The sequence below is a fragment of the Macaca thibetana genome, chromosome 9, assembly GCF_024542745.1.
Source record: "Macaca thibetana thibetana isolate TM-01 chromosome 9, ASM2454274v1, whole genome shotgun sequence".
Taxonomy (NCBI): Eukaryota; Metazoa; Chordata; class Mammalia; order Primates; family Cercopithecidae; genus Macaca; species Macaca thibetana.
Genome location: NC_065586.1, coordinates 82,975,234 through 82,995,444, shown reverse-complemented (window position 1 = coordinate 82,995,444; position 20,211 = coordinate 82,975,234).

The following is a 20,211-nucleotide window of genomic DNA, read 5'->3' as shown; positions in this document are numbered from 1 at the left end:
ACAGGTGGCCATCTCAGGTGCCAGCAGTTGCAGAAGTGGGCCAGGTGCCTGGGCAGCAGGCATGAAATGGGCAATGACAGTAGCAGTAGTGAGACAATCCTCTGACTTCTAAGCAGCCTGCACTGGTGGTGCTGGTGGCTGCAATGGGCTGGGTAGGCCAGTCTCCAGGCCTTTAGGTGGCATTTAGTGGTGCATACCATCTATGGTATTAGCAGCAGATTGAGTGGGCCTATCCTCAAGAGCCTGGAAGGAATGCTTAGATGCCAACAATGGTTGATGGGGCGGGGCAATCCCAGGCCCCTAGATGTTGTGCTTGGGCATGGGGGTGGGTAGATCCAGGCTAAGTGTCCCTGTTCTTAGGCCCCCAGTGGTGTGTGTGGTAACTGGCTACGGTAGGCAGGGACAGGGCAATCAATCACCAGGCTCTTGGAGGAATGCTTAGGTTGGAGTGCCAACAGTTGTGCTGTGGCTCTGCTCCTGGGTTGCTTTCAGTGGCAGCAGAAGCAGCATAGACAGGCAGCTAAGGAGCACACTCTGGCCGCAGTTGGCAGCCATATAAACGGAGTAGGCTTTCCTTAGGGCATTTTTGAATGCATGGTGGCCCTGCTACTGGGGGTGGTGGGGTTGCTGCCTATGGTTCATACTTTGGCCCTGGAAGTGCCAGACAGCAGCAGCTCCCTGCTGTGTATGTGGGATGTCAGTGGGGCTCCAGGGATGTGAAGATGCAGGGGATGTTGGGCCCCAGGGCATTCTGGTGGAGACTGGGCTCTCAAAATAGTGTTTTGATATAGCTGCTTAGTACTGGGAGTGGGCATGGGACCCGGTGTGAGCTTCCTTTCTGGAGCAATTCCATCAAGAAATCTCCAGGTAGCTCCCTATATTAGTCTCAGGGCCTTGTGGATTGAAGGACTTTCCTGTGGCAAGAATTGCAGGAGTCTGTGGTGGGAATGTGAACTGCTGGGAGTTGCTCAGTTTCTCTTTCACCACAATTGGGAGATTCTTCAGGCCCCCAGGTGAGCATGCTGCCACACTTCCTTCTCCTCCCTTGCCTTCTATGTTTCCTGTCACTTCTCTGTTGAATTCCAGTGTTCTCTCATAGGTGACCTATCCAAAGTATGATTACATATTCACTATTTTGGTTCTTCTTTGTGGGGGAGGCAAATACCAGCTGCCTCTGGTCAGCCATCTTAAAGCCATGCCATGAATCTGTCTTTTAGTGGGTCTGTTTCTCCAGGCTTGACCTTCGTGAGTATGGTAGTAAGCCCACTCCTCTTATCCTCTACTCTACATAAATTCCGTAACTACAGCATTCTTTATCTGCTTCCTTGAAGACTTGATCCCTGCTGACTGTGTTTTCTCCCTAAGTCAGATAGGAAGGCTAGAAAGGGCTAGAGAACAAGTAGCAGCCTCCAGCAATTTGTCAGTTACCATGTAGCTGTTCTTAGTTTATGGCTCTGGTGGCTTCCACTCCATGTAAGCAGATCTTGGCCTTGACTCTGAATGCAACTGTCTCTCCAAATTTTGGAACAGTGGTTGTACCTATGACCTCATTTCTGTGATGGGTCCAGAAAAACTTGTTTTGCAGTTTGCTCAGCTTCTTCCTGTTGTAAGGATGATAGTGGTAATTCCAAAGTTCTTTAAATGTTGAAGCTGAAACCAGAAGACCTTGGTGACACGGTTTGCATGGTCAAATAAATTTGGAAAAAAATAAGCAGTTCTTGGCAGAGTATCCTTAATGACTAGGTACACAAATGTATGTCCTAACGAAGTTGAACTGTAAGGCGTTATCAGTTTGCTTTAATGACTTCCAACTCTCAACACACAAGATGTCCAGAAGAACATGAAAAAAATTAGCAATGAAGTAGAAAATGGAGGGGCTTCATTCAGGTATCTTCTAATTAACATTATATTGGTAACTTTGAGTCCATTCTCTAGGTTTCTTAACTGTAAGACTTGTCAGAGCCATTAATGTGCTAATGTGCATTGTGACTCTCCTGGAGAGGACCCAGGATGCAGCTGTATGCAAGTCCAAGTGTCTAATGGACAGCTATTAATTTACACAAGGCCGTTTCAGCTATACTGCTCTCTGAAAATGCATGTTCTTGAAATAACTTTATCAGGGAAAAATCAGTACTTCTCAAGGGAGCAAGTTGAAAATGGAACCCCAATATACCTTATAACAATGATGGGTGCCACGAATATAGGCTGAAGTGTAGTAATGTACGTCAAAAAGTGCAAATTCCATCCTCTGAGGTAGCTTCCTTTGTGGTGGGGTTCTTAGCTCTGCAAACAGCCAGATATTTGGGGGTGCCTATGGCAATGTTATTTTTATTTTTACTTCAGAGTACATCAGTGTTTTGTGGGCATTTAAATTTCTGGGTGTCAGTTTTGATCTTTCCTTCTGAATTGTAAAAAGACAGAAATGGATCTGCCTTTTAAATTGGCATGGAATATCTCTGGTACAGAATCAAAATATGTCATCACACTGAGGTGCTGCATTTTTATCGGACACTCAGTTGTAACTCTTATAACCCATATGGAATTTTATAAAGGATAGCTTCCAGTCGCTTCCTCCGAGATATTCTGTACCACCACCACCACCACACCAACCATCCCAAGCAGGCCAGAGCATCAAGTGTGGCTCTTTTTAATAGTCATTGAATAATAATCCATCTTTTAAATGAAACAAACCAACAAAATCTCATTGAAGAGGGTCCATATATTTACTACATACTATATTACATCACATAGGCAGAGATTTTTCTTAGCCTGCATATGAAGTAGAACTGAATTTCTTCTCTGCAACTGATTCTCATGGACATTAAATTTTATACTGATTATGTTGTGTTTTTTGCTTTGGCGTTTGGGAAGCTGAGTCTAATTTATTGTCCATTCTTAACAACTGTACTGAATTTTAGTGTATGTATTTGTGCTCTTGGTATTATCTTTTTTTTTTTCTATTTTTCTCTTTTGCCCCAATTTCTTTCTAATAGTCTTTGTTTAATAAAAAATCTTTTGTGGAAATAAGTTGCGGTCAACTCTATACTGATGTATAATTCATGTCTCAGAAGCTGTCAAGCATTTTGATGGATCGGATATTCACTCTCACTAGGCCTCTGTGGATTGTCCCTGTATGAGTGATAAGGGTCTCCATTGTGATGATGGATTGGAACATGGCACTACTTCTTGGCTCTGTGGTACCCCAATGACACCAGGCTTTTCATGGAAGGTTGATTGATAGTGAGAAGTAGAACATTATTTTGTGGTTTGTGGGTTTTCTTTCAAGGTGATAAATTTAAAATCTGGTTAGGGGCTTATTAAAAAAAATCCTTGACATCACATGATGGAGCCCTAAGTATTGACCAGCTCCAAGCATGACACTTTACCAGTAGCCTTTAGCATCCCCTTGTGGTTAACTTTGTAGAGCACTTGTAAATATACCTCTTCATTGGTTTTTGATGGCTACGGATGGTTCTGCTGTTTTTCTTTTGGAGGGTGGAGTGGTTTTAATCTTTGATTTTTGCTTTCCTAATCCTTTTGTTAGTGTGCCTCACAGGCCCTTGGAATTTCACAAATTATCATCAGTTGCATTCTTGGGTAATAAAGGAATAAAAATGGGCTGACAATAAGGAATGCCCAAGATTGAGGCTGACCACAGAACTCTGTGAATTTCAAGACTAATCTTTCATTCAATCACTTATACATTAATCATTCCCTCTTCTTTTCACCTCCCTCCATTTATTCAGCAAATGTTTTTGTGTTAGCACTGGGAGCTGGTGTCGAACAAAGTAGACAAGAGTGCCTGCCTTCATAAAAACTTTTAGTCTGGGCTATTTTCAAAGGATAGTAAAGTAAATCTCAATCAATGAGGACTCTACCAAATCAGATTATTTGGATTTTATGAAAAGAAACTATGAGAAATACAAATAGATGAAATTATTTCCTCATTAAAAGCAGTTTCTCTCAGAAATGCTGTTGGCTTGCTCTTGAACTTTGACACCTTGTATATGTTTATGTATATGTCTTTAGCATTGGATGAAGAGCATTAATATTCAGACATTGAAATCTCTTCTAGTCATCAAGGAAATAATTAAATGCTTCCATCTGCTCTGTTTCCAAAAGTGTAAAATAGGTATTTTAGAAAGACTTTTCTGTCTGAAAAGGTTTGCTGAATAAGCCCTATTTAAATTAGAAATTTTGATTACCCAGAATGTCCCATTAGCCCAAGTTTTTAATTGAGAATTTATGAAACTACCTGAAAGAAACTTCCAGATTAAGCCCAGATGAAGAGGGAGAAGTTAGGAGTCTAATGAGTTAGTGGTTCAATGTCTCTAGTTTCACTATGAGATTTTTCTGCTTCAATATTGTTCCTTTGCAGTGCCTAGCATAGTGCTCAAAGCATGTTCTTAAAGTTGTTGAGTGACTTTTCCTAGGAGAGTCTCGAGAAGCATCCACAGAATTCCTACTTCTACTCCAGACTTCAAAAAAGCCTTCTCCAAAAAGACAAGTTAATAGCCTGGAAGTTGTATTCTGTGTTTGTCTAATGTCTATTAAAACTCAGCCTTAGGCAGAAGCATAAACATAAGAATTTCCACCCTGAGATCTGTGGCCTGGCAATCTCATAATCTAAAAGCATGGGCCTCAAGGAAGGCATGGAGGTGATCCCTGACATAAACCTAAAACCCAGTTTCCCTTCACTATCCATTTTTCTGCATAATTTAGTTCACTTTTTCAATATTTTAGTTTCCTTCCTACTAGAACTCCTTCTTGTTCCATTTTCTCTCGATAGGTAAATCAGTAACCTAGGTGTGTGGGATAATTCTGACTAAGATGGGCAAAGACTATCCAAAATGCCATCTCAGTAGTTTGATGGAAAATTCCTTTTTGGGTAACTTCATGATTATCAAGACTTCTAGTACATTGGGAAATTTTAGACAGAGAGAAAATGAGGTTGTCAGAGATTTATCTCCAGCAGTCCTCGACTCCAGGTATAGGTGGCCCTCATGATTAGAAATAAACCTATAGCAAGAAAAATAGTTTGACAAAATCCCAGTGTTAAAGCAAAGCCCAAACTGCAGAGCTACTCCTGAATACTTTCTCTTTCTCTTGACTATTCTACTTGTCTGAGAGCAGCGTGGATACATCCCAAACTAGTGCCTGATGAAGAATCATCAGGGACATTGGTTAGTAACAAATACGATTTCTTAAAAGGAACCTCAGAACATCAAGAGAAAATGTCAGGCGCCTACAGTCTAAAATGCTTGGCCTATGTTATGGTGCATAATTCTTTGTCAAGTTATGGTGTGCAATATTCTCTATTTAGTCAATTGCTTTTCTTTCATTCTTTTTGATGAGCCTTTTTTTGGCTTGGATGACCCAAGATAGGTTCTGAAGTAACTTGGGTTACCCAAAGCATTTTTCAATGTGAGTATGAAATAGCAGTGATTGTTATTCCTGTAGACAATCCCAGTTTGCATTATTTCTAGCAAGAACTTCAACCAGGATAGTGCATGGATCTTTATTTCACACCTAGAGCTTTGTCCAACTCTTTTCTCATGGGCTTGAGTCAAGTTGCGGTTGTGCTTGGAGAGGTATAATCACTTCCAAGTACCAATGGTCCCCGACTTAACAGTAGTTTGACGTACAACTTTTCAACTTTACAGTGATGTGAAAGTGATGCACATTCAACAGAAACCATACTTCAAGTACCCATACAACCATTCTGTTTTTTACTTTCAGTACAGTAGTCAATCCATTACACGAGCTATTCAACACTTTATTATAAAATAGGCTTTGGGTTAGATTATTTTGCCCAACTGCAGGCTAAGGTAAGTGTTCTGAGCACATTTAAGGTAGGTTAGGTTAACCTGTGTTTAGGAGGTTAGGCATATTAAATGCATTTTCAACTTGCAATATTTTCAACTTACTATGAGTTTATCAGGACATGACCCCATCACAATCTGAGGGGCATCTGTATAAACCCAGAGTAGTTTCTGAAAGGACACATATCATTCAGAATATTGATAGAGTTATCTAATCTCCTAGAGGCCTCCTGATCCTAGAAGCTGCTCTAGTTTACATCATCACAACTAGAAACCCTTAAAATCAGTGTTATCATTTACCGTCGTGCTGTTTGGGAATGAAATGTACTCTGCAGACCACAGTGGATTGTGCAGGTACCCACTTGTCTGGGAGATCCAGAAAGCCTCTGGGGAGTGAATAACGGGGCCAATAACAAGTTCAAAGAAAATACTTCTGCTTGGGAAATGAGCTAGGCACCTTCTTTCTGTTTAACTTGTGTATTAGGCGCTGAATAAAGGATCAATGAATATACATACTCTACTGTGTTATGAAGAATGAGAGTAATTACCCAGGGGAAAAAAGAAACTACAGAAGGAGATAGAGGAAGTATGGTGTATCCAAGAGGGCGTGGACTGGGAATTCAGCTGTGTGTTCAAATCCCAACTCTGCTGTTTACAGGCATTATGCCCTACATGAAATGACTAACTTACAGGTATTGTGCCCTACAGAAAATGACCATTTTCTTTTCAGAGCCTTAGTTTTCTTCTTGACAAATTAGGGACAATGTTATCTGTCTTGTAGATAGATAGAGATCTATCTTGTAGCATAATGTGGGGCAGTCACGGCCTGTGAGCACAGATTAAATGCACAGTAAATGACCACTGTTTTTATAGAGAAAGAAATGAAAAGGAGTCCCCTGTGGAGCCAAGAAAGAAGTCCCAGCTAATGGAAAGATGGGCCCCAGAGAGAGCGAGGCCAACTCGGTGGGAAACCAGGGCAAGCCCAGACTCAACCTTTATTTGAACTTCTGTCCAAACATATTTACATCTTATAACCTTTGGTAACATAATTGCTCTAGCATGCTGCAAGCCTGACGTGCATGGACAATGGTTGTTGGAATATTGATGGACTCTGAAACAGTGTGACACAGGATCTTGGAGGGTGAGTACCCATACAGGGTAGCAATGAAACAGAAACACATGTGGTCACCATGATTTATTGGCACCTAAAGTCTGCTTCCTTTGCCAGCTCTGTGTCGTCACAAGAAGGAAATGGTGGAGTTTGAATTGCTTTCTGCTGGTAGTATTTAGCACCATGAGAAGAGGTTTCAGTCAGAGCACACTGCCTCTTATGCATTTTCTTTTTAATGAAGAGCCTGCGTCAAAAAGGCACATATCTGGCTTCCCTTTGGGGATGTGTAGAAATGCTCCTCGGTATGTAAGGATGTTTTTTTGAGAAAAAACCTAAAATTAAGTAACAAAAATCATTTTTGGAACAGGTGTGATTTGGCTGTTAAAATGTTTGTTTTGAAGGCTTCTCTAAAATCACTGGCTCTGAGTTTGATCAGAGTCGCGTCATTGCCAGGCCTATGGGAAGTGTGTTCATTACACACCTTATTGGCAAAGGGAGCCTTCAGACCTCTGGCTGTCATTTGGCCGTGACAAGGTCCCCTAGCAGCGGGTAACAGGTGAGGATATGGCACCAACTTCTTTTTCACAGCAGGCAACATTAGCAGCAACATTACAGCTGCTTCCCTGAGCCTCATGGGCTTCATACCAGAGTCCGGCAGATGAATTTGTAGGCGTTTGCTAGCTCCACTTCTCCATAGGCTGTAGGGATGAACATGTACAGCAAATGGCTTGAAAAGGAATTGGGTCCAACTAGTGCTGCTGGCACATGTCCCCTTTGGAAATGTCTCTGTGCCGGATCTGGGTGCACATTCCTGTGCTCATGAGCTGACACCAGAGGGATTGCTCGACAGGGCTTGCTCTTCCTTCCCATGCAGCTTACAGAGGACACTCTGAACCCCTATGGGCAAGTGGCTGCCTAACGAAGTTTCCTCTGGGGCTCCTGGTTTCTGAGCACAGCGGCATGCAACTGCAGGAGGGCAGAGGAATTGAAGATAGGGAAATAGCCAGAAGACCTTGTCCCACGATCTCTGTACCAATTGCACCCAACACACAGTAAAAGTTTAGGAAAGAAGGAAAGGGAGAAAATGGTTCTTCCTCCAGGAGAGAAAAATGTCAATGTATTCAGCACACATAACCCCCACACACTATTAACATTCACTAAATGTGAATTCAAACAGAAAGTCCCCCAAATTAGATGGGAAGGTATCTGAAATGTCACTTTAACACATTGCAAGTACGGAGAACTGGGACGATTTGGCTTCCTGCAGATCTGGGCTATCAACACTGGCTTAAATTCTCAAGATGTTCAGGGCTGAATCACCAATTAAAATCAGTAACAACAATGAATTTACCCAGGCCTTAGGAAATCTGTTTTCTTGTTGGAAACGAAGGGGGCCCAAATCCAAGTCTCTCTCGTTTGACAAAAATGATGAGGCACTGATGGCAATCTTCCTACTGCTAAAAAGAGGTCAGAGCAGGAAAGGCAGCCAAATTCAATAGCAAAGCCTGCTGGTTTCTGTTCCGCTTTGGAGCAGAATTTCACAATGATAATGCATCTAACCACACCTCTTTTCTCCCAGTATTTTACTCTACTTACTTTGCCACATATCAAACTATCTCTTTATCCATCTATCAATTAATCACATTTTTGGGATGCATTTCGAAGTAAACTGAAGATACTTGTGCACTTCTCCCTAAATCCTTTGGCATGCGTATCATAAACTAAAATTCAAAATTTGCTCACAGTCTATTTTTCTTTTGACATAGAATTTATAGATAATGAAATGCACAAATCTTAAGTGTATAGTTGCTGTTTTGACAAATGCATGTGCCTAAGTAACTCAAACACTTCTCAAGATACGGAGAAAGTTCCCTATACCTCTTCTCACTCGATCCTGGCCAGCCCTCTGCTCCTCCACTCCCTTAGGTAAATATTCACTGTATTTACACTAGTTTTCTACCATAGATTTTTTCCCCACCATGTATTTATATATGTGTGTCTGTGTGTGTATATGTGTGTGTGGAGGGGAGGGTGGGTGGATTTCTTTTCATGCTGCAAAATATTTTTCAGATTCATCGATGTTGTATTTCAGTAATTCATTCTTCTTTTATTAGGGAGCAGTATTCCATTGAATGAATGTTCCACAGTTGATTTATCTACTCTTCAATAGATTGACATTCGGACTGTTTATAAGTTTTGAATATTATGAATAAAGCAGCTTAGATTTTTGTATATGTTTTGTGTGTGTCTGTGCATGAGTGTGCTCACACATGTATATGTGTGTACGTATATACATTTTCACTTTTCATGGATAAATACCCAGGTGATGGATTGAAGGGTCACAGGGTAGATGTACATTTAATTTTATAAGCAGTTATCAGACCTGCTTCTAGAAATTTTTCTTGCTTTTAAAATAATACCTACTGATGAAAACCCACTTCCTCTGAGCAATGTTGTGTCTAGATGTAATACATAGAACTTTTGTAGCTCTGGAGAATGACTGACACATGGAAAGGACATGGATCATTAATGATATCACTGGATGTTGAAATAACCAACTCTGGGGCTATTCTCTTTGGAATTTCTGTTTCTTGAGTTAACAATTTTCCTTAGTTTTTATGCCAGTTTGAATTAGAGATCCTTTTCTTTTTTAATTTTACAGAGTAAAATTGTTTTTATAAATTTTACTAAAGTTTTACATATATACAGAAAAGCACATAGAGATTAATTTTCACAGACTGAATATACCTGAGTAGCTGGCCTCCAGGTGAAGAAATACAATGCTGCTGGCCCCACGGTGGCCTTGAGGAAGTGAGACTATAGCTCACACGTCACAAAAATTAGAAATGAGAAAATAAAATTAGAAGCTCGGACGGGTTCGCTAGTGAATTCTACCAGGTATTTAAGGAGGAAATTAACCTAATTTTCTACAAAAATGAAATTAGACCTCCCTCACTCTTGCTCAAATATTCTTTCTTTCCCCTGGCTTCTCTCTGTCCTCCAAACCTGTCGTGCAGCCACACTGTCAATACAGGTCTGCACACTTCATTCAGCAAGGGAAAAGTCCAATACTTAGCTAAAACAGTAATCACTGAAATTTCCTCAAGTTATCCTGGATTCAGGGTTGAGGGAAGTTGGGAAGGAGGGGCCACTATGATCAAGTAACACTGCAAAGTGCTTATTGTCCCCACTGAAGCTGTTGGAAAACTATGGGGTCAGAGAATAAGTTGTGTCACTTAGGCTGGCCAAATGACTTTGGACACTCAGCTATTTGAACCTCAGATATTATTTTATTTGTAAAATGAGTAGAATAATAGTAGCCACTTTATAGGGTTGTCTTTTGGGATGGAGTGCAAAGAGCTTAAATGTATTATGGGGGCAGTAGGTAGCAAGGACCGTGTTCTGGTTCGTGGGATAATTTCTTTCTGGTTTCCACTCTAAGCAGGGGGTGATTCTTCCTACCAAACACAGTCATCTGAAAGATCGAAGGACTGAAAGACTGAAAATGACTGGCAGCACAGGGGCAGACCCAAATGGAGCCACTTGCTAAAGGATGAAGACAGAGCTGCCTGTAACCTTTAGCTGTCTAAGGAGAGAGGGGTTAAGGCAGCAACTGGCCTTGTGCAGCATTTATTGGGGGAAAGCAAATTCTTGTCTATAAATCAATCAAATCACTGAGAACTCCAATTAGAGCAAACTTTGAGCAATCATATATAAACATGGAGTGAGAATAATCTACACATACTATTTTTTACTTTTGGTATAAGACACACTGCCCCTGAGAAGTCCTCATGTGAAAAAAAATATGGTGGTGATGGGGGGTCATAGACAGCAATTAGCCAACTGAAGACAAATAAGAATTTGGAGTGGATCAGAAAAGATTCAGTGGCAGCTGTATCTGTAAACTGATCTTTACAGATACTTGAATTAATTGGATATTAAATTGTAGTTCAGTATGTCCCAAAATTTATCTATTAGTGTACAACTAACATGATTTTTCCCCATAACTATTTACCACTTGTACTACTATTTAATTAATGTGTTTCTTTAAGTGACTTCATTAAAAATTGCTTTAGCCTTACTCTATATATTGTATATTTCTAATTCACAATGAAATCGATATGTAACAATTAAAAAATATATACTCTGTACTACCTAAAAACCTATCACCTTTTGGGAAATACTTTTGTCTATTATGGTCTTTACAGATATTAGATTATTGTCAACCAATTTTAGTAAGTCATTTTTATAAGGTCTTGAGTTAAAAATCCCATTTTGCAGATACCCAAGGCTTGATTCTCTTTGTCCAGAGTTACTTCTGTCACACTCTTCTCCATGTTAGAAAATGTCAATGCCCTTCTGTCAGTACTAGAATCCAAAAAGCTTTGGAATAATTCTTGATCCCTATTTCTCTCTTATAGTTTAAAACCAACAGGAAATCTTTCAAAATGTATTCATAGTGTGACACTTCACATCATCTCCACTTCTAGCCTTCTAGTCTAAGTCTCTTGCTTAGATATTGCAAATGCCCCCAAATTAGACTTATTGCTTCTGACCTTGACCCTCTGTACTGTGTGATCTGCACAGAATCTAGGTAATACATAACAGAATACGTTTCCTAAAGTCAGATTATTCTACTGTCCTGCTTGAAAATCTCTCATGACTTCCCATCTCACTGGGAGCAGATCTAGTCCTCACATTGCTCTCTAAGGCCTTTCCAGACTTTCAACCCCTGTACTTCTACCTTGCACGTTTTGACCCCGTACCCTACTGCTCCTTCTTTTTTTTCTCTCTGCTCAAGTCACCCTAGTTATTTTCTGTTCCTTCAATCCATCAGTCTTCTCTGGGGACCTTTATACTTGCCACTCCTTTTTCCTGGAATACTTTTTCCCCAGGCAGAACCACGACTTAACACTCTCTTCCCAATTCCTTCAGGTGTCTATTGGGATATCACCTTTTAAGGAGGACCTCTCTGATTATGCTACATTAAACAACTTTTCTACCTATTGTCTTGCTTTCTTCTTCTTAGCACTTAAAACATTAAACTTAGTTTTATTTTTTGTTTATCCCCCTCCAGTTAGAATGGAAGCACCATGAAAAGGACACTGTTTTGTTCATTACTCTTATCACTGTGGCCTAAAAAAAGTGCCTGGCAAATAGGAGGCACTTAGTAAAAACACGAATAAACACCAGATCAGATAAACGCTACCTGCCCATCACAGTCAAGATGCTGTTGCCCAGAAAGAGAAAAACCAGCTAGTGAGCACTACCTTCTTCCAGCCTCTGCCTCTCCATCTTACAGTTACAGATATGCCTCATGTTATATGAATACCGTTCTTATCACTCAACAAATGTTCATTGAAGGCCTATTATATAAGGTGCTACACACAGTTATAGTGAAATAAAAGGAGCTTGACTCCAGGTGGAATAGGACAACTCCTTATATAAAAAAACCGTTCAAGACCAGAATTTAAAGGATGGGAAAACTCAGGTCGTGGTCAGAAAATGCTTCCTGCAAAACATGAACCCTTGTCTTGGGTCCTAAAGGAGGGTATTTTAGTTGCCTCTTACTACAAAAAAAAAAACCTCCCTCAAACACAGTGGCTTAAAACAACAATCCTTTTATTATAGCTCATGGCTTTGTAGGTAGGAATCTGAACAGAGCTCAGCTGAGTGACACTTTTGTTCGCTGTAGCATTGATGAGTTCACTCCAAGGTATTCAGCTGGTGGATGGACCAGTTTGGAAAGGTCCATGGCTGCTTCATTCACATATCTGATACCTTGGTGAGTTTGACTGGAAGGATGAGCATAGCTAGAACAGTGACCAAAGCTATGTGGTCTCTCCAGTGTGGGAGCTTCTGAATTTCTAGAGTTCTCGAGTGGTGAAGATTTATAAGAGTAAATTTTCTAGGAAACGGAGGAAGCTGCAAGGCCGTGTGTGACCCAGCCTCGAGAGTCACATGACATCATTTTCACATTCTCTATTGACAGTCACAAACCTGTTCAGATTGAAGTGGAAAGGACACAGATCCCCACCTCTCGATAGATGGAGGGTCAAAGGATTTGCAGCCATGTTTTTCAGACTGCCTCAGCATCAAGATAAGATTCAGTTAAGAGGAGGGTTGTTGGGAAAGTGTTTAGGGGGAGAATAAAAGTTAGAGCAGAGACAGGCAAGTACAGATACATTCAAGAACCATAAAGATTGGGAGGTTGAGGCTGGAGGATGGCTTGAGTCCAAGAGTTCGAGGTTACAGTGAGTTTTGATTGTGCCACTGAACTACAGTCAGAGTGAGACAGCAGAGGAGCAAAAAAGAAAACAAGAACCATAAAGAGACCTGTGCGTCTGGAATGAGATAATGACCAGGAGAAGTGTGAGAGTCAAATATGAAGCAAAAGGTTTGGTTGGGTTAGGGTGAATATGAATACCTGGAGATAGAGTTTGGATGCTTGTCCCCTCAAAATCTCATGTTGAAATTTTATCCCCATTGTTGGAGGTGAGACCTGGTGGGAGGTGACTGAGTCAAGGGGCGGATTCCTCATGAATAGCTTGGTGCCCTCCACGGTAATGAGTGAGTTTTTGTTCTATTTACATGGTTGTTTAAAAGGACATGATATCCTTTCCCTTTCTCTCCGTCTCTTGCTCCCTACCTTACCATGTGACACATTAGCTCTGCTTCCCCTTCTGCCATGATTGGAAGCTTCCTGAGGCCTCATCAAAAGTAGATCCTAGTGCCCTGCTTCCTGTAAAGCCTGCCAGACCTTGAACCAAATGAACCTCTTTTCTTTGTAAATTACCCAGCCTCAGGTATTCCTTTATAGCAATGGAAAATGGACTAAGACACCTAGTTAAGGATTCTAGTCTTTATATACAAGTGGTATCCAAACTGTTTTGCTTACATGGCCCTAAAATAATTTTGAAAAGCACATTTTTAGATTGGCATTCATTTCCCTCCCATAAGTTAAAAGTAATTGCAAAGGTCAGCAACTCTCCTCCATGTGGTTATTCATTTTGATGGAGGCTTTTCATTTTCTGTCTCCCATATCTCCAAGGTCATGGTGGATCTCTTCCTCCAAGTCTGTGCCTGGAGCCTGGAGGATCACATACAGGGAAGATTTTACAGACCAAGAGTGGAATTAGTGCATTCAATTTTGCTCACTTTCCATCGTCCAGATCTCAGTTTATATGGCTATGCTGATGGCAGGGCAGGCTGGGAAGGAGAAGGAAAAACAGATTTTGTTGAAGAGGTAACAGTCCTTGCTACAGAATGTAAGTAAAGCAGCCAATTTGTTGGCATACAGTAAGCATTCAGTGTTGTAGCTGCTGCTATAGTTATCACCGTGATTATTATTACTATTATTACACATCAGTTTACAAGCTGTGTTCTGTGCGCAGGTGGATTTTCACTGCCTTTTCTGTAGCCTCTTGACCTTTAGATAAAGGAGCCCCAGAGCCTTGGAGCCCAATTAGTAGTTAATGAAGCTCAGCTGGCATCACTGCAGCTCCAGTCAGTGGGAAGAAGCGAGAGCCTGTGCAGTAACTCTCTCACTCCAGAGCCCACAGGGCTGCCTGTCTACTTCATGCTTGCTGTCAACAATTCCTTTTATTTTCTTTTTTAACCAAACACTTATACAACACCTGTCCGCCTTGCACCCAACTTCTACTTCCATGCAAGTCCCACGGTGGACTCTGTCATAGCCTAAAGAAAGCTATATATATATATATATATATATTTGCTCTAGGCTGGGAGGCAAGTTTTTTGCCTCTATAGTGCTATTCTAAGTGATCCACCAATAACTGGAAAAACGGCACCATTTTTCTTCAGGAATTCTAGGCTTCTGAGCCTTTTGCATGTTGGCATAGGTAGAATGCAGCAAACTTCGAAGATCTAATCAAACAATAAAAGCTTCTGCTGTCTTTTCCCTACCTTTGATACCTGCTAATCTGAGCCCAAAGGGTTAGAAGAATGAACGTTTCCCCTGGGAACCCTACCAACTACCAGGTAGATTAAAATGAAGACAATAATGAAGAATGTTGATTTTTGGTTTTGCTTGGAAAGGACAACAGGGAAAATGTAAACACTGTCTCATTTGCTTCCTCAAAGTACCAAGGTGATTACGTGCAATCAGTTTCCTCCATATATTTGTGATTTCTCTAGAAAAATGGGGGCATCTTCTCTCCCAGAGCTTAACTCATTCGTCCAAAGTGCTCTTAACTGACATCTCTGTGCTGATTTGTCCCGTAAAGTCTCCTGTCAGTAGTATGTAGTCGATAGGGTAGAGAAAGAATTAAATATTTATTTTCCAAACTGAATAGGACAAGCAGGTCAGTCTGAAAAAATGAATGACCATCTCCTCGGTTATGTTTGTTCAGGGTGCAAAATGAGGAACACTAGGTGTGACCTTCCAAGGATGGTGCAGGGGTTTGTCCATCAGCAGGCTCAGCGGAGGTGTGTCCTGCCCCGAGCATGAGTCAGCACGTAAGTAGTTAAGTTGGCGAGCCTTGGGCTTCCCTGGTTAGAGCGTCCAGCCTCCCAGAGTTAACCTACAGCACTGCTCAGAAGAGCAGGGGCAGAGGATACCAAAGCGTCCCGGCACTCTGGCTTGCAGGGGAATGACATGCGGTTTTGAACAAGCAGCTGCTGCAGCAGGTCTGGGTATGTAGCTTTGCTTTGATTGATAGTGTTTTGTTTTCTCCTGAGAGAACAAAGCAATGGTGGTTGATGTTTGCAAACAAGATCCCTTGGACACTGAGAAGGAACAGATGTTTATTAACCTGCTGTTTATCATGGAAAAAAGTTGCTGGGAGCAGGGGAGTGGAAGGGTAGTTTCCTCATATTCATTTATGTTTCTGGTTGCAATGGCAGGTTTTCTTTAATTCTATCTGGATTCCAGTGCTGTGTGGTCAGGTCATTTGAATGTCATGGTTACAGTCTAATTCAAATGATATCTCTTTGCTGTTCTTTCTGTGAATCTTCATATTTACATTCAGAGATATGGATTTCATTTAAAGAGTTAGTTACTGAATTGGTGAAACTAAGTGGCATAAATCCATCTTCCTAGCCCATTTTGGAAGGCAAGAATCAAATCCTTAGACTTAGAGAACAAACTTCTCCAAATTTACCATATGCCTGAATGAGAGAAACTTCATCTTGAATATGGTCATTTTCTTTTTTACAACCTGACAAATTCAGTCTCAGGTGTATGCAGTGTGCCCTGAAATAACCTTCAGATTCCGAGTTCTTTTAGTGAGACTCTGAGATTGAATCACTGGCCTTTCCCATCACTTTGGATATCTTTCTCTTTTCTATGAATTTAAAAATATCTAAGACTCAGGGTAGACTAGAACTACCCAAAAAGACTTGGATTTGATAGAATTTCCAAGGACACAGGGACTTAAGTAAAGTTTGTCTGGATCTCGTTCTATCTCAATCTTAGCACCGCAGTATCAGCCACCAACTGACTATAGAACACTAGGGACTCTTTCCCAGTTACAGGAAATAGCATCCCTTGCAGATTGAAAATATGGAATATTGCTTGTCAGGCTTAGATCCTACCTAGCAATTGACTGCTTCCCAGCAGAGCATTCAAGATGGTCTTCAACTGTCTTGGAATCAACTAGAATATTTTTTCCCCAGCGCCCACAGCTTCTCTATTATCCTGAATTTCCAACCAATGGGAGGCTCCTTTGGTAAACAAATTTCTTTTGAAAGATGCAAACAGTACCTTAAAACTTGGGCAGGTTATTAGTCATTAATACTTTTGTACAAATCGGTTTAATGCCTCTTTAAAACTGCTCTCCCTGAGCATTGCCAAGGGAAAGGAAAGGTGGCAAGAACCAGGAATTTGGAGCCTGGGCTCTGAAAGCTGGGGACTGGCAACCAAAAACAAACTTGGGCAGGTGCCTCAGTGGTGGTCAATGAAGCCAGATTGAGGACACTACCGAGTCCTGGAAAGAGGGGAACTGGGGCATGAGAGGAGGATCTGGAAAGCATTGTGCAGAGTGGCGGAGGTGAAGGTGGCTGAAGACGTTCAGGGTCCCTGGGTATAGTCAGCATTGGAGGGAATCAGTGTCCAGGTCCTCAACTTCCATTTGAACTCTTTTCCAAACTTTTGTTTGTTTGTTTTTGCCCAGGAATTCCTCTGAGTTTTCCTGCTTCAGAAAATAAAGAAAAACTTCTCACACACTTGGAATCTCACTGTGGGACAGTCCCAAGGTGTGTAGGGATCTCCTGGTGTCACACAAATGGATGATTTCAGTACACATTGATTCAGAGGAAGCGTTCAGTAAGAGCAAAGCAAAAAGAAGCAGATTATGTCTCATTTTGTCCTGGTTTCAAACTCATGCCGAAGGCTCTGTGCCTTGTCTCTGACTGTCTTAGAATTATAGTTGAAGAGTGAGAAGGTTATCATGGGGACAGGGTATATGTATGAACGCCTTTATTGGAAGTAAAAAATGCAGTCTTTTTTTTTTTTTTTTTTTTTTTTTTTTTTTTAAACAGCAATTCTGATTGCGCTGCCTGATTTGATGATGAAGTTGGTTTGGCTAATTAGCATCTGTGGTGGATATTTTCTGTAAATTTAATACGTTGATTCTGCTGTTCAAAGTATTAGCCAAACTACATTTAAAATATGTGTACAGTATACAGAAAATTAGATAATATATGTCTTGCAACTAACTTCTATTTAAGCCTATAAGAGTTTTAGATGTTATTTCCAAAAAATGTGCAAGGGAGTAGATGATGTTAAAAAATTCTTCTAGGGCTTTCATAAGTGAAACCTGGTAAAAGACACTGATGTGCATTATCCTTGAGGTGAAATGAGCCTTGTCATATAGCAAGTGCTTCTGCCCTCAGATGGCCATCAAGTCTACTCCTGGCTTTGTGCCTCCAGTATCCTGCTACTTTTCCCTGCAACTTCAAGGTCCTGTAGTATCCTTGTTCAGTCTCTACGCCACTTCATATGTGAACCAGCTAGTTAATTTATTTGATGTATTTAGTAGTTGTCTAATGATGTGAAGATAGGATCTCCTGGAAATGTTTTCAATGTTGTTTTTATTATTATCCACAATTCCTGACTGCTCTTTCAATGTACAATACCAGAGCAGATTTCCTAAGGCAAGGGTTAAAGAATAGGAAGGTTTATTCACAAATATATTAATTAGGCATTTTTTTGAGCATCTATCATGTGTCAGGGTGGTGCGATCACTGCAGTTGGAGTCAAGAGATGTGAATTCAAATCCTATATCTGCAACTTCTTAGCTCTTTGAACTTCCTTGGGGTTCAGTTCATCCATTTGTAGAATCGGGATCCTGGATGCCAACCTCTGCATAGGTGTTGGGGACAGAGAGGGATAGGATGGGACTCTAACCCCAAATCATCTAATGGAGACACACACACTCATTACACATTGAGTACCAAAATAAGAGAGTGTACTAAGCTTAAGAGGAAGAAATGGATTATGCAATGAACTTTGCCTGCGGGATCATCTTTCCAATAAATAACATCTTTCAAGCACTCTGTAGTTCACACAACACTATTACACACTCCCTTTCTGTGTTGCCTCCATGGTCCTCTGAAGTAGATTCTTGGTGGGAGGATGAGGAAGGCAAGTCCCATTCCTATTACTGCTGACAAAGGAAAAGAGCTGCAATGTGAGGTGATACCCGGAAATCTTACCTCACTGGTTAAAGCAGCCAGGAGCAGGCTCTGAAGTTCTTCCAGATTGGCACCTTTCCAGAGCCTCTCTGCAGTAACACTTTGCCAGTCTCTTAAGGTCCTCCTCAGAGAAAGAAGTGCCTGCTTCTCTGCTAAGAGGCGAAGTCAAGTCAACGTAGGTGAGAAAAGTGGAGGATACATCTAATTTCCAGTGCAAATACATCATGGAGAGGGAGGAAAGGAACCAAGCTAATCTGAACTGCCCCTGTGACAGGCACTAGGAGTTTTGCTAGCATCAGAGTGAAATGGGTACCTATGAAAAAATGGAAATAGAAGCCTTGAGATGGCCGGTTACTCCTCTCCAGGATCAAGACTCCAAAACAGGAATCACCCCAGATCAGTAGATTTGAGTGTCAAGGGATCATCTTAGCGAGAAGGGAACTCTGACACTCCAGAGTTCCCTGCAGCAAGGAGCTAGGTGACTCAAAGCCAATTTGATTCTGAGTTGTGCTGATCAACTGTCTTCCCATTTGGTATGAGGGAATTTGTCCCAAATTCCTCCAGAAAAGTGGAGTCCAATAACAGTTGTACCTATGATTCAGTGAGGCTTCTCCTCACACCTTACTGAGAAAAGCTTCAGCCACAATAAGACATTTGGGCTCACTCAGTCACCACCAGATTATGGCAGCCACGGAAGCCACCAGAGGGCAGTGCAGATAATGACACTGGTGACCGGGAAGGAGAATTTTAATGTCCACTCAGGAGGGTGACATGAGCTTTTTGGGACTCTGCCAGGAAATGAGGCCCCTGAAGGTCTCAGAGAATCTCCTGGAACTGTTTTCAATATTGTTTTTATTGTTACCCACATTTCCTGATTGCTCTTTTAGACTGGCCTGGTCTGGGAAAAGCAGCTGACATAAGGAAAAGCCTCAAAACCTATTCATGATACAAAACAAAGCAGTCTTGCACTGGCTAAATATGGTTTTGACACCACCTGGAGAATCCAGTCTCAATTCCTGCTCCCCATTGCTTTCCCAGCTCCTAGGGTGGCATTGTCATCTGAAAGTTAACTTGAGAAATGCCTCATTGGTGGCCTAAGAGGTGGCTTGTACAGGGACAATGGCGTGTTGGGGACAGCTCATATTGGCTCATCAGAACCAATTGTGCGCAGATATTCCCAGCTTCACTTTCAGCAATGTCGTTTGATTGTTTGAAAGCAATTATGGTAGGAGTATTCATACTATAGAGATGGGTGAATGTTACACACTAGACCTTTTTATTCCTGAAGTGTCAGTTGTTAACATTTAGCATCGCACCACTGCCAATATTTTTGCAGAAATTCTTTCATAAGGACATGATATTCTGGTTTAAGAAATTAGGAGGAAAAAAATGGCTTTGTATTGTTACAGAACATCATGACAGATCCAAGATCAATTTTTGTTAGCAAGACAACTCTTTAAGAGTTTGCAAATGGGGAGTGTTCTGGGTAAGTCACCTCTTAAGTGCTCAAACTTCGCATCCTGCTTAATCAGTCACATAACTCCATCTTTATGTTACTATAAGAGTGGGAGTTTTTTTTTAAATTTACATTTTTTAATTGAGAGTCTTGCTCTGTTGCCCAGG